This window comes from Gymnogyps californianus, chromosome 1 (assembly GCF_018139145.2).
Source record: "Gymnogyps californianus isolate 813 chromosome 1, ASM1813914v2, whole genome shotgun sequence".
NCBI lineage: Eukaryota > Metazoa > Chordata > Aves > Accipitriformes > Cathartidae > Gymnogyps > Gymnogyps californianus.
Window position 1 is genome coordinate 23,080,583 of NC_059471.1, and position 14,355 is coordinate 23,094,937.

Sequence of the window (14,355 nt, forward strand, 5' to 3'; positions counted from 1 at the left end):
GCAATAGGAAATTTGATTGAAAAGACGAGTAATCAGGGCATTCAGCTCCTGGGTCCGCCTTAGGCAGCAGACGACCATGCTGCAAAGAAACACAGACACACCCTGAGCATGCAGGACTTTTCATAGCTGAATACTTAACCAGGGCATTGCCTCTTGTCTGCTCTCTGTCAGTCTTTATGACTCTTGCATGTCTGGCTTCAAGAGTTAGGTGGGGTGGAGACTCCTCTCGACCCGGATATGAGTTAGTCAAGTCGCTGGGACACATCCTGAGGTTGTGGATTCTACTCCCCGTTGGAATTAGGACACTTGGAACATCCTGAGTTAAGGCTTTAGCCAAGTCTCCTGGGAGGAATCGTTTGGACAGTTCCCGTGGACCTGGCAAAAATAAAGAGCCTGGAAAATCCCACTCACACCAGCAGTTGATACCCTCCCAACCTGACCTGACTCCTTCCAGTCATGGAAGCAATTTCTTATTTGCACTGGTGCTCAAAATAGCTCCTTGTGGCACTGGTTCCAATGTTCAGAGCATTATACAGAAGGCTACCACCAGCACCTGCACAGCAGGTGCCTGCCAGTAGAAGATGACTGCATGGGCCAGAGCTACAGTTGAGGGACCTCATGGTATCTGTTGTTCCCTGTACTCACAGCACAGAGGTAGACACCTCACAGGAACAGACTAGACTGCCTTTGAGATGGTCCCAAGCTCCAGCTGTTGGGAGAGAAGGAAAGATGTCAAAGCAGAGCACATCGGATCTCCCTCTGCAGGTCTTCTGCGGAATCTGCATCTGCCAGTTCACTTCTTTAAAGCGGACTCGGTGCTCCCAGGACCAAAAATTTAAGCAAAGCTGTATTCAGTTGATCACCTGAAAACATTACAATATTTTCCGAGCCAGCAGGAAAGGGTCCAGTGCTCCCTGTCTACCAGTGGGAGCCTCCTCCATCCCCATAGTCCCTTCTCCCTTGTCATTTGCACTGGCACAACCATTTCTGGGGCTCACAACTGTTTCTGGGGCTCAGTGTAAAACAGTTTGGTGAAATAATCCAGGATGTAACTTGCCTGCTTTCTGTGGAGGGCCACTTATAACCTGGGTCATTTCACTGATACAGCTTACAGCATACCCGCACAATGGGAGATCCAGTGAACTGTGACAACTGGAAGAATATTGGAGCTTTTTATACTGATCTAGCTACTGGGGAGACTGTAACCTGGAGCAAGATCCTAGGTGAGATGGACTGGGTCTACTCTACCCAAGGCCTTCCTCTGGCTCTCTTTTCCTCTCTCTTTTCAATGAGGTGTTTTCAATCACCATTATTTTGACATCCTCTGGTCCCATCTCCCTACGGCAGAAACAGAGTTTAAGAAGCATATTATCAAGTAAAGCACGTTTACCATCATCATTATAACTTTAGCTGCTGCTGTTATTTAGATTTGCCCACTATATTGAAAGTTGCATGTAACCCAAAGTAAAGTTCCTTAATTTTCTCCAGGACTGTGAGAAGAAAAAGCTGAGATGCTTCTCTGCACTACGGTGTTTACTGGGACAGCTACTTATACCTGCCCACCAGGCACATGCATAGGTAAGTGTATGCAGAGACACAAACTACAGCTGTGGTTGTGCTTTCCCCCAGCAAGGCTGAGCTTTACCTTATGTTATAAAGGCTCTCGGCTCTGTACCCGCTCAGTGTGTGTGGCAATGACAGCCAAAAGCTGCAGCAAAGAATTAGTCCTTGCAGAACAACCTCACAACGCTGCTGCCCATCCTTCACTGAAGGGTACAGCAGCTCAGAGCAGTGACTGTGTCACCTCTTCATCCAAATTTTCCACCTGCATCAAAGCTAGGTCCACTTTTGAGGGCAGGCAAAGCAGGCAGCTGTCTAACCATAGCAAGAAAGCAGAGGCAACAGGAGCATGTAATTTGCTGCTGCTCTTTTTTTATTATAACTAGTCAACTGGCATGAGCAATTAATCAGATTACCTGTTATTTTATTGGGAGATTAGGAAGCTAATGAGTAAGAGCTCCTGCAATACTCGGGCCCGGACAGTACCCCCCTTCCAGGAGTTTCAGTGGCTGAGTTGAGGAGCTCAGTGGGCAGAGTTCAAGGTCAGCACCTTCACTGGCAGTAGCTGTTGTGGAGAAAGCTAGAGGTGAGGGTCTGCCTCTCCTGTCCCTTGGGAGCTGCTTTTAAACTGAGGCCGTACCACTGGTCCCTGCTTATGCTACACCACGGTTCGCAGCAGCTGTACCCGCGCCCAGCCTTGTACCACCACTGCGGCCTTGCTGGGTGATCACCAGGCAGTGTCTGACCCTGATCACTGTCTCTGGACCTGATCCTGATCCAGACTTGCTGTTCCGCATTCTGGCTCCTTGTTGGTGCGGCAACTGTTTCTACCTGCCTTTTTACTGTGCTTGGCTCACTCGGGAATCAGCTGGCCCTTGCTGGTCCCTGGCACATCCAACATGATTTTGACTCTGCCCACATCTCCTCTTCCTGTCAGGACCATAGGGCAGAACACCAGTGATTTCATCCCCCTTACTAAAAGCAAACTCTATTACAATACAGATTTTCTTTCAAAATACTACACCATTGATTTTATATGTGCATTCAGCAATATTTCAGTGAACGTGAAAAAAAAGTGGAACAAGAATTTTTTGTCCCTGAAAAACACAAGTACAATAGAAGAATGCTAGTAAGCATTTCCACTATATGCTGGACCCCACTCGGACGCATGCACACCTGCATCAATATGGGAATGACCTGCTTTCAGCATAGCTGGGTTAGTGTGGTGGTGACGTAGCACTCTCAGCTTCATCTCCCAGGCATCTGAAATCCAGTCCCCAGCCATCACTTCTTCCCTTTATCCGGTGCCTTTCCTGGAGCCATCAGTACATGAATGTACCAGGATAAGTGTTTAGAAAGAGGCAAGACCACATGAAAGGATTAATTGCATCTCCTCCCTGTGGAATTGGGTGAAGGTCACTGCATTTCAGTGGGAAAGACAACCAGAAGGTCAGCAAAAGAACCACAAAACCAAACCAAAACATGTCAAAAAGGGAAAACTACCCAAGAAAATATCGGGCTATGAAAAGCAAACCAGCCTTACAGTGAAGAGCTGTTTTCTTCTTACCACCCCAAGCACTAGCCCCTGGAGGCTTAGTGTTTCCCTCACCATAATACAAACCAGGCCCCCACGCTGGGAGCCCGCCCAGCTGCTGCTCACAGAGAGGCTGGTGACTCAGTGATGTGCACAAATGCCTACGTCCTGATTATTTTGGAACAAATCAGATAGAAAATGTGAACAAAAGCAAACAGTTATCTGACCACAGAAATGATGTTCACAGGAGTATCTTGGGAGCTGTACTGGGAAATGTGGGATACGTACAGCACTGTCAAGGTCCTGCAGCACCAGAGTAATGTGTATGGTTACACCACATGTGCCCCAAATAGTAGGGTTGGTGTACTCCCTGCCCCATGTGCTGGTTCACTTACACAACTGCAAGCTGAGCAATTTCAGGAGAGAGGATTCAGGGCACAAGTTTGGAGCTCTGGGCCCAGGGAAGTCCAACTGGGCTAAATCAGTAGCAATGCAAGTCTACCAGACAGGTGGAAGGAAAGAGGGCCCACTGCAATGTTTGCCCAGAACCTCGTCAGAGCTCTCTCCAGCTGCAATGTTTGCCAGAACCATGTCAGAGCTATCTCCAGCTCCATCTGCAAGTAGCAAGGATGATGTTTTACAGAGGAAGGCTAAGGAGAGCTGCACCGGTCCAGGGGGACCAAAAGAGCTTCCTCTGAAACACGCTAGAATTGTCTATTCTTTCATTCTCCAGCCATGATTGAGATTTTCAAGACGAGAGTTTTAAGATAGCTCTTTTCCACAACACATGTCCTTGAAAATAAGTAAAAAAGTAAAGCATAAAAAAGTGTTTAAAAAAACCCAGTAAAAAAATGAAACTGGCTGACATGAATAGTTGAAAGATTGTTTCACTTCCAGTTCCATGAGATACTCGTGGTGATGTGGGTAGTTACTACCTTGGTGATGCAACAGTGTCATTTCCACGCTATGAAACGAGTATCTTTGCTTCCTTCGGTGCAGGAAAACCATAACTGGCAGATCAGCACAACGTGGGGGCAGAAAAGGGTTGCCTGCTGACTCGGCAAGCCTCAGAGCTGCCCATCTGGCGCTTTGAAACCCTGTCTGGGAATGCTCTCTTGTCACCAGGTCCGGCAGACAGGATCCAGCACAGGTCTACGTGGGAGAATGATCCGTGCATAAACTAATCTCACAAGTACCAGGAGCTGCTGATACAGTTCATGTGCGTCCTCACTTTGCAAAGCTACCAACCCAACTGAAGCTGACGTTTAGGTTGTTGTCGGCAAAAGGGGAAAGACAAGAAGAGCAGACCAGAAGATTTTGGTGACAGGACTTCTCTTGAGATCCTCAGAGTTTGCACTGACTGCTCCTCAGTCGCAGTAATGGGCAGACAGGGGGAAGATGGAGAAGCCAGGACTGGGCTGCAGTCACTTAATACAAACCCACATTTGACTGAACACCACAAGGCAATGAAGAACATACCATCATTTGAAGAACAACTGTGGAATGTGTGTTATACTTTATACACACACAGTCTTTGTTGAGGTAAAACTTGCCGCAAAGGTCTGTGTCTATACAGGACTATGTCTTTTTTTAACCCTGTAATACGAGGGTTGAGCATCTCCTGGGGAGAGCTGGATTAGAAAGACATTTTAATGTTTTATTAACAAGTGTGTGGCCTTTCTGGACAAGCATTGTGCAAGGGCTAATATCATTAGAAGGAACTGGTTAAAAGTTATTTCATGGAGTCGGACTTTACAGGTAGCATGAGCTGCCAAAGGGCAGAGCTCTCAGTTTGGTTCTTTTTTAACTCTCCCAACTAGAAACAGACCATCCTCCCCCCACCAAGGAGAAGATAAGCAGGCTGCATTCCCATTCAAAGAACCAGGAGACGCTGTGACTCACCGTGCCACCTTCAGCCCAAGGCAGACGGAGGGAGAGCGGGACAAACCCACGGCAGGAACTCGGGGGCGCAGCACAAACGCCGCTTCCCCCCCCCCCCCCCCCCCCCCCCCCCCCCCCCCGGCAGTGAGGGAGCCCCTGCGGTCCCCTGGAGCCCCCCTGAGCCCGGGGGCTGCACCGGGCGGGAGGGGCGGCAGGCGGGGGGCAGGCGGTACCGGGCGGGGAGCCCCCGGCCGCCTCGCCCCGCGGGAGCCGCCCGCGGCGGGCGGAGCGGGGCGGAGCGGGACGCGCTCCTTCCGCGGGCAGCGGAGCCGCGCTCGGGTCTTCCCCTGCTCCGGGGAGGATGCGGAGAGGAGGCTGCTGCCGCTTCCCTTCCCGAGAGCCAGCGAGCCGAATTTCCCGGGGTGTGTACGGTCAGCAATAAAAAGAGAAACGCACGATCCAAGTTAATTTTCCACCCCCGAAAGGAAATGCTGCTTCCTGTATTATGCAAGGCTGGTGCCAACAACACTGACACAGGAGTCTATTGTCCTTTTCACAAAGCCGTGGTGGGGAAGGACGCCTGAGAAAATAGTCCTTTTGCAACAGCAAGGAGCTTTTGATCTTTGGGGGGTTGGAAAAAAAAAAAGAGAGAAAAGCGGGTGTGCGCTGGGGGCTGGGAGGGATGCGCCGGGCGGAGCGGGGAGCGCGGCGCGGACGACCCCAGCCGGTACCGGGGTGCCCCTCGCCGTGCCTCCAGCCCCGCTCAGGCGGCCAGGATACACCAAAGTGCCTGCAAATGCCTTTCCTTTTCCATAAAAAGCGATCACACGGCTTCAGCCCTGCTTCCGATGTGTGCAAGCCGAAACAAAGACACCAGGGATTAAGAGCCTCTTCCTGCCTCCCCCCCCCCCCCCACCCCTCACCCCCCAGTTTAATGCAGATGACTTACAAAGCCTCCGTCACCGGGAAGAAGCTAATGTCACCTCCGTCGGTGCCGGGGGTGCCCCGGCTCCCCCGCCGCCGGCCCGGGACGCGGGGACACGGCTGCACGGTGGTCCCGGTCCTCCCAGGTGGGAGCCGGGCGGCGCCGGCGCCTCCCGTTACCGGCGCCCGGCCGGCCGGCAGCTCGGCACAAGCCGGGGGCTGCCACCCCGCAAGGCTGCCCGGGGGCCTGGATCCCCTCCGCCGGGCGGGCGGGCGGGCTGCCCGGGGGGCTCCCTCTCCGCACCGGCCAGGGCACAGGGTACACGGTGCCCGGGCCAGCTGCAAGCCCCAGCAGTTCCTTAGCAGGAAAAGATAAGTAACATCTGAAGAAGAGCCACAGTGTTTCCAAAAGCAGTTTGGGAGACATGCTTTCCTGTCAGAGGCTTTAAAAATACCATGGCTTTCTTTCCCTTAAATCACTAATAAAGGCTGAAAACACTTTATTCCTACTCTAGAAGGATCATGTCAGTTCAAAAGAGGGTATTTGGATCCTTGGATATATGGGTTCATTCAATGTTGCTGACGCTATCCCTTGTTAAATAATTCTTAAAGAGTTAATCTTTCCTTAAAAGAGCTTTTAAAAGAACAATTCTTATTCTTAAAATAGTTCTTATAAACTTTCTTATTAGTTCTTATTAAAGGCGAGTTCCTGCCTTTCTTAATGGGATACAAAACCCATTTCCAAGGGAAGTCTATGTCCAGCAAGAGCAGAAGGGTCAGGCTCTTGCTTTGACTGTTTTCTGGCAGCTGTCTGTCTGCAGGATGGAATCACTTTGGCCGACTAATGACTGACAGTGGGTCATTATGAGAAAATGCAAATCATTTTCTTTAAATGTGCCTGCTTGCCATCAAAAAGAAAACCTAATGTTCCTCTTCACACATGCAGATAGTCTGATTTAAAGGCATTTTAGGGAAAGAGGATATGGGGAACCTTCAAGAATGATTATGAATCTTTTCTATGTAAAAATAGAAACGGGATTTCCCACATCCAAGAGCAGGTTCTTTTAAAAAGTCCTAAATCTTGCCCAATTTTTGTGTCTCCTTTGCTGTGAAAACAAAACAGAACAAAAAGTAAAACAGATCATCCGGGTTTCCAGTAGCTTGCAAGGTGCTCACTGTTGAATACAGCTGGTTGTGAATGACAGTGAGTATCACCGGTGGCCTTCCAACCCTACAGCTGTATCCACATACCCTTGCCTCCCTCCACAGAGACACAGGTTTGGGTCTGCAGTTTCTAACACCGTGCCCAACTCTGGTCCGTGGTCTTTAGTTCCCATCTAACCTCAGATAGTTGTTTTTAACGCTGTCAGCACGCCAGCTCTTCAGGCTCTTTCCAGGCTTTCTATGGAGGCCAGGCATACTGCAGGCAGGAAAAGCTGCGCTCTTTCTGCCTGTGCTGCTGCCTGCCCTTCCCCCAGCCCTTAGATGTGGGCAATTCAAGTTTATCTCCCACAGCCTCTGCCATAGACTTCTGTTATCTGGAATAAGCCCCAGAGGCACAAATCCTTAAAGGCATTGAAGTGCCTAACTCCCATCAGAATGAGGGATGTAGTTGTCTTAATACCGCTGATAATCTACAAAGTTGCTCTCGATTTGTATAACAGAGATCATGTAAGTACCTACAGTCTGACACAGGCAAAGCGCTAAGTAAAGTTTCCTTTATTATTACTGCTGCTTTTGCTACTGCTATTATTCAACATCCGTGCTAGGGTATACTCACAAGTCCAAGTCAGGAGTTAGGAGTCCACTGGAAGAAGGAGCACAAGGAGAAAAGGTTCTGCTTATGAGATATCACAGCTGAAGAGTACACTGAGAAACAGCAAGTACGTCTGACACAGAAGTGGTAACAACGGGAAGATTGTCATGAGCTGCCCGAGCACAAGAGTGCATTCAGCACACCAGCCGCCTTCTGCTTTCAAGGGTTTTTCAGGGTTGACAACAGAAGTAAATTTGTAATGTCACAAGTATGTTTCTCCTGCCCCTCTGATGACGGCTGGTCACTGGGTATCAGACGATGCCTACTGGAAGATCTGTTACCAAGCCATGGAAAAATAAGTTAGCCCAGCTTCTTGGGCCTCTGTTGGGAACGGGTTGGAAATGGGAGGGATCCCTTCCTTGCACCCACCTATGTCTGTAATGTGTCCAACTTCCTCACGGCAAAATACAAAGCGCGCCTGTGAATTTAGAACCTTGGGAAATGGCTAGTCATCTGCTTTACATTGGATTCAGCCAGCAATGAAGTTAAGATGTCCATCATTTTGGTGAGATGGATGAGGCTTATTAAGAGAGGAAATAGGCACAGCCCTAAGGGATAGGATATACCAAATGAGCTCCTAAAAATAAACTCTTTGTTTTTCCTGTTCCATGAAAGCTATTGTTGAAGTTGCCACAGAAATATTTCATAATTGTGAAACAAAAAAACACCCAAGAGGTAATCTCTCCTCTACCTGTAATTTCTCAGAACAGTACAAACTTTGTAAAAAATTCAGTGTGTTTGAAATAATCAATGCATCCAGATGGGGGCAAATTTGTAACTGTTCATCATTGATATGACTCAAAAAAAAAAAAAAAGCCACTTGTTAGTAACAGATCTAATTCAAACACTTTAAAATATGATCCAGCTGAAGGTGTCAGTTTGCCTGCTTTGTGACGTGTAAATCTGCACAAATGTTGTAATTCTAGAGGTCAAGTAAGGATGAAATGATGTGTCCGATTTCACACAGCACAAGCAATGGGGTCAGAAAATGAATTCTCTCAGTCAAGTCATCAAAACCAGTCCTTCTGCAGCCAGACACATTGTTCAATCCCTTTCAGTACGTATCAGGCTCCAGTGTCAGACATGTAGTGCTGTGACCACAGGAACTATGGAAACCTGTTTTACTACGTAGCTTGAGGTTTCTGTGTTTGAGAAAGTGTGAGCTCTGCTTGATGCCTTTCCTGTGGATGAGCATTCCTAAGGCATTTAAATGCTCTAGTGAGCCCAGGGGCACACTGGTGACTAATAAGGTATGAGTTCACACTAAAGCCTTTCCCTCAGCTGGTTCTCATATGGGTGCTCTCTATCTAGCCCCTAATTTCATGAAAACTGTAGGAATATAATTACCTTTAAAACCTATTCCTTTATATCAGCTTTAATTAAAACTGGCCAACAGATTCCAAAGGGAGGAGGAACCTTTTTGGTGAGGTAGGAACCATGTAGGTACACACAGGTTGCTCACACAACTCTCATTTCTTTAGAAAACAATGCTGATGATTGCTTAGATTTTTTGCTGTCCCAGTTCTTTCTAAAGAAAAGCTGTAGCAGAACATTATTCCCCTACTTTAGAGAATTTCTTCCAATTTCCAGCCCAAGTGAATTCCTGCCGAGTTTACATTTTTCTGGTTTTATGAAGGAAAGACTTTGTCTTTCTAGCTTAAATACCGTCTATTTGTAGGTATTCATTCCCTGATAAATACTTATGTCAGACACAGAATCAGTCAACTTTATTTTTACTACAATTGCCTCCTCTCATAGGACAGGAATGCTCTAGTAGATATTCCCTACACCTATCCCAGTTTTAACTCATTTTTCTCAAATGTGCAAAACCACCATGCCTTTTCATGGCAGTTTCACATTGACAGGTCACAACCATTCTGAGATAGTGAATACATCCTTTCTTTTTTTTTTCTCTGTCATTGCCAATGTATGATTGCCAAACTTACAGCAGATATTTTTGAGGAATCTACTCAGAACAGAAGTCATTGAATCGCTCTGGTTCCTGGTCTCATGAAGTTGTGAGCATAGCTTGACTCACAGATTTTGGTAAGTTATTTTAAGCATTATGTACAAAACTATTCCATTTTGAAAGTTGGTTTTATTGGCGATTTTCTGCTCTCTCATACATATGTACACAGAAATTTGTAATGTGACACTTGCAACTACAGGGAATGAAAACTAGTTCTGGTTCACCTTGCCAAGGAAAGAGATGAGTGCTGTCTGCAAAAAAGAAGAACAGAATATTGCAAGATAAACCAAAACAAAACACACTGCTATTCCAGGAGACAAACCTCTAAAAATGTAGCTGAAAGAGTTTTCAGCCACCAAAACTGCATACTATTTCAGAAGACAGCTGCACAACTGAAACAAAAAGCAAGGTGCTTGGAAAAATCCAGTCTATTCAAAAACAAATACGTGGATCTGAAAGTGAATGCTTAGTTTTGTGCTTCAGGGAAATGTACCTGTTTGCATTTCTGTCTCTCCTCCCAGGTAAGGATCCTGAAGCTCTTTCAAAAAATCAACAGATGAACATTTGCAACATTTTGGAAATGAGAAACATCCTCCGTTCTGAACCAGTCTACTTCTTAGTGACCGCATGCTACTGAGGGCATGAAAAGGCTTCACCAGCCCTGTCTGCCCAGGATGGAGTGCTCCTTGAAGACCTGTGATGTGAAATATTTCTCCCTTGAGCCCTGCTGAGGAAAGGAATCTTTTAGTCAGATACCTCTTCATGTTCCTTCAGCAACCCCACCATTTTGGCCCACACACAGGGCTCAGTTTGGTTGCCAAACGTAGGTGTCTAATCCCACCTGTAATAACCTGGGGCATGCGAGCCGTCCACCCAGGGATGGCATGGGTCCAGCACGCCCAGGCCTCTCAGGAGCAATGGCCAGAGTCCAGGAGGGATTCCCTGGGGCCGGTACAATGACTAGTTGCCAATGTTTGGACAACTGAATTGTCCCTCAGGCTTCCTTCTTAACATGTCTCAGAAATTTCCATCTTCTCTTCTAGCTGAGACACTGCTGAGTTCTTTTGAAATGTGTTGCAATTTAATACCACTTAATACCTGGTATTTTCTAAGGAATTTACTTTCAAAGGCATTTAGGCCTAGATTTAGACTAAGTCCTTGTAATTGATGTTTCCTACTGTCTGCACACCTTTGAAGGCCTGGAGTGAGCCAATAGGAAACACAAGCCACAGGGACCAAAGTGGGCACGTAACCACACCAGTGGATGCAGACAGACCCTAACGCATACTGGCAGTATCGTTAACCTTTGAACTGGAAACACTGAGGAGTTAAATGAGTTGAGTTGACTGAGTAGAGCCAGCCTGGATCTGGAAACAGTACAGTCAGGTTTCGTTGAAGCTATTTCTGAGCTAAGACACCCTACTGCAAACTGTTCCATAGACTTGGCCTGGTCTCCACAAGGAGGATCTATCTTCCAGGCTCTTTTGTTTTGTGGAGACATAATTTTTGATTTTTTTCTGTGTTTTCTCCTAAGCAAAGATGGAACAGCAATTAAGTTGGAAGGCCTTTAGGTTGCCTATTTCAGCAATGAAGTCTTGTTGAAGATGGTGAATGCAGTTGCTTCATCGTCAACTAGAAACATACTTCCTGGAAGGCATGAAAACTGAAACTCTTCCTGAACCTTTTTCCTTTCTGAGACAATGAGTTTAAAAGCTCTGATATTGGTTCTCCTATCGTTTTTGCGGTGCTGAAAACCTTCTTGTGTTGGTTTATTATGCTGTGTTGCCAGCACAATCAAGATTTTCTAGCAATGCCCGTTCTGTACCCATCTATGCTTTTTCTCTCAGTGAAGTCAGCAACAATTCAAACCAGAAGTGGTAAGTAACTGATATTGATTTCTACTCTTGCTGAAATCTAAATTGGATGCAACTTCTACTTCCTTACATAAAACCTGACATAAACCCTTGATGAAGTTCCTTGTTACAATGGCATACCATAACAGCTAAGCTATTCCTAAATGTATTGGGATGGTGGTTGCCTAAATGCTGTCTTTACACCTATAAACTGAATGAGGAACATCTTCGGTTTTCTTTTTTCCATTTAACACTCTGTTTCAGGGTTTGTCAATCTTTTGTTTATGCAAAGAATACCCAGCCTTTTAGACATAAAGAAAATCTAAAGACAGTCGCTAGTAGGGTTGTTACAGAGCTTTTCACTTAATTCAGTGAAAAGTTGGCTAAACCGTTTTTATGTTTGTTTTCCCCTGATTCATTTGGCTTGCCTGCTTGAGTTGAGAATGTGTGTGTTCTGGCTGAGATACAGAAATTATAATTATTCTGTGGTTTACTGTTTCCAGGATCAAAATTAACCCACAGGCAGTAGCTTGAGGAATTGTGGTTGAAGAACTGATCTTCCTTTTGGAAATTCAATCTGTGCTTCCCTTATTTGTCAGCAGTTGTTTCCTTTATTCTGCTTTGGATAATATTGTAGAAGGCTTATCCGCCTCTGAACAGAGTATAGCACACACTCAGATGCCACAGTCACTTTGGTCACCTTTCTTTGTCATTGTGTTTACAACTTCCTTTTATTTCAGAGAACAGGGACTTAATGATATTTCCTCATCGTGACCATCAGGACCTTTAAGTGTTTCCCCATAAGTTAATCCTCACCTGCACCTTTCTAGTTTAATTTTTTTTTTTCTTTTGGCATCTTTCACTTCTATTGTGCTGGGAAATGTGACAATGTCTAGTACAGTGTTTCATTTTCAGTTGGCACTCTTCAAGAGTGTTTTGCCTATAGTATCTCTTTGTTGTTTTTTTTTTTTTACTGTTTCCAAGGTCTCCTCTTGTTTGGTGTGAATTTGCAAGTCAGAAGGCTGCTGATCTGAAAGACCATTTCACTTTTCTCTCCTTCACAAGTGACCACAGCTTCTTCGGTGACATTTTCCATATATTTCTTCTTCACTCTTCTTGTTAGTGCTTTGTTTTTTATTTAATAGAGACTTTTAACTGCTTCTTTACCTAGAAGGGGTATTGCTTCCTTTCATTTGTTCTCCTTCTTTCACACTGTTCTTATTTATCTAGACTTAAGTTATACTTTCTGGGAAATCAAGAATGGTTATTGAAGGTTCAAAGCTATTAGTGTCAGCTGACAGGGACCTGACATCTTCCCATCTTTTTCTGAAAGAAATAGAAGAACAGGAAAATTAAAGTATTTGTCTGTACAATTAAAAAAAAAATCTGTCATAGAACAGAAAATAGAGCTCGTGCCATCTGGCTAAAGTATCATAACCACGCATTTATCTTTTCTTCAATCTCTCTTTCTACTTGCTGCAATTACAGAAAAAAAATGTCCCGGTCATAAATCACTTCACCCTTTTAAATGTTAATGTTTTAAATATTTAAGCCTTTTAAAATGTTTTAATAGCTTTATAGAGTAGTTCCTCAAAGCTATGCCACAGTCAGTGCTCCAGAACATAGCAATACATCATTCTATGCTTTTCTACTAGGTGTTTCCAGCTACTAATTAAAAAAGAAAACATGAAGTATGTTGACAGACAGCAGTGGCCCTGGGCACAAAGACACAAAAACAATAGTAACATGATTGCTATAGAAATGGAAGTAGTCATTAACTAATCACAGGGAAAGAAAGATAAGACTAGCACCAGAATCAAAGAACACGAGAGAAACTAATGCTGTAGAAGCAGGAAAGATTTAAAAAATAGTCCCACAAAAATCAACTGATTTGGTGATTTGATGGTTAATAGCAGGCAGATGAACGAATCCTTTGTCAGTATAATTTTTTTCTAAGAAGTATGGAAAACATACTTTAAAATCTATCTCTTCTGCTCAGACAACTGGAAGTTGCTAGAGACAACTAAGCAAGAAGTCATATTTTCCTATTCCAAATCCCAGAATTTCATTTAGCCCACAGCAGTTAATAACGCACCCCTGAGTGCTGTGAGCGGAACTTGAAGAACACATATTACCAACAAAGGACAAGAGAAGATTTAGAAAAACTAGCAAACTGTATACAAACATGGTTTATTTAAATATCTGCTTACCTGCAATAATTTATCTTATCTTTCTTCTTTTTTTGAAGAAAAAGGCCAAGAACAAAAGCTTTACCACTTTCCAGCCAAGAAAGACTGGAGACACCCACAGACCCATGTTGCTGTTGAATCACCTTCCCTAACCTAGCCTGACTTTCTTATTCAACACGGTTTTATTCAACTGCCCAGAATTAAAGCCGTTCCTGAAAGACAAAACACAACTCCTGTGCCCTATAACTAAAATAAGTTATAGCAAACCCAGATTTCAGTAAATACAGAAACTGATAACAAACAATTATGAACTCACCCCTCCTGTTCTGCTGGCAGCATATCTCAACTGAAGAGCACATATTATATACTCTTACCACCTAACTGATTGACATTTGTATTAGTTTGTTGGTTTTTTAATTTATCTGGGTTATCTCACCCCCCCTATTGCAACGAATCAAAGGTTGACTAAAGTAATGGATCTCTGGTGGATTTTCCTCTGGGTTCATGGACTTCAGTGGAGGAGCTGGGAGAATCTCCACAGAGCACGAGAAGTGGCTGTATAGAGAAGAAAACAATCATTACACGATGAGCTTCTGTATCCTTGCAGGATCTTGGCAATGACCAAGCTG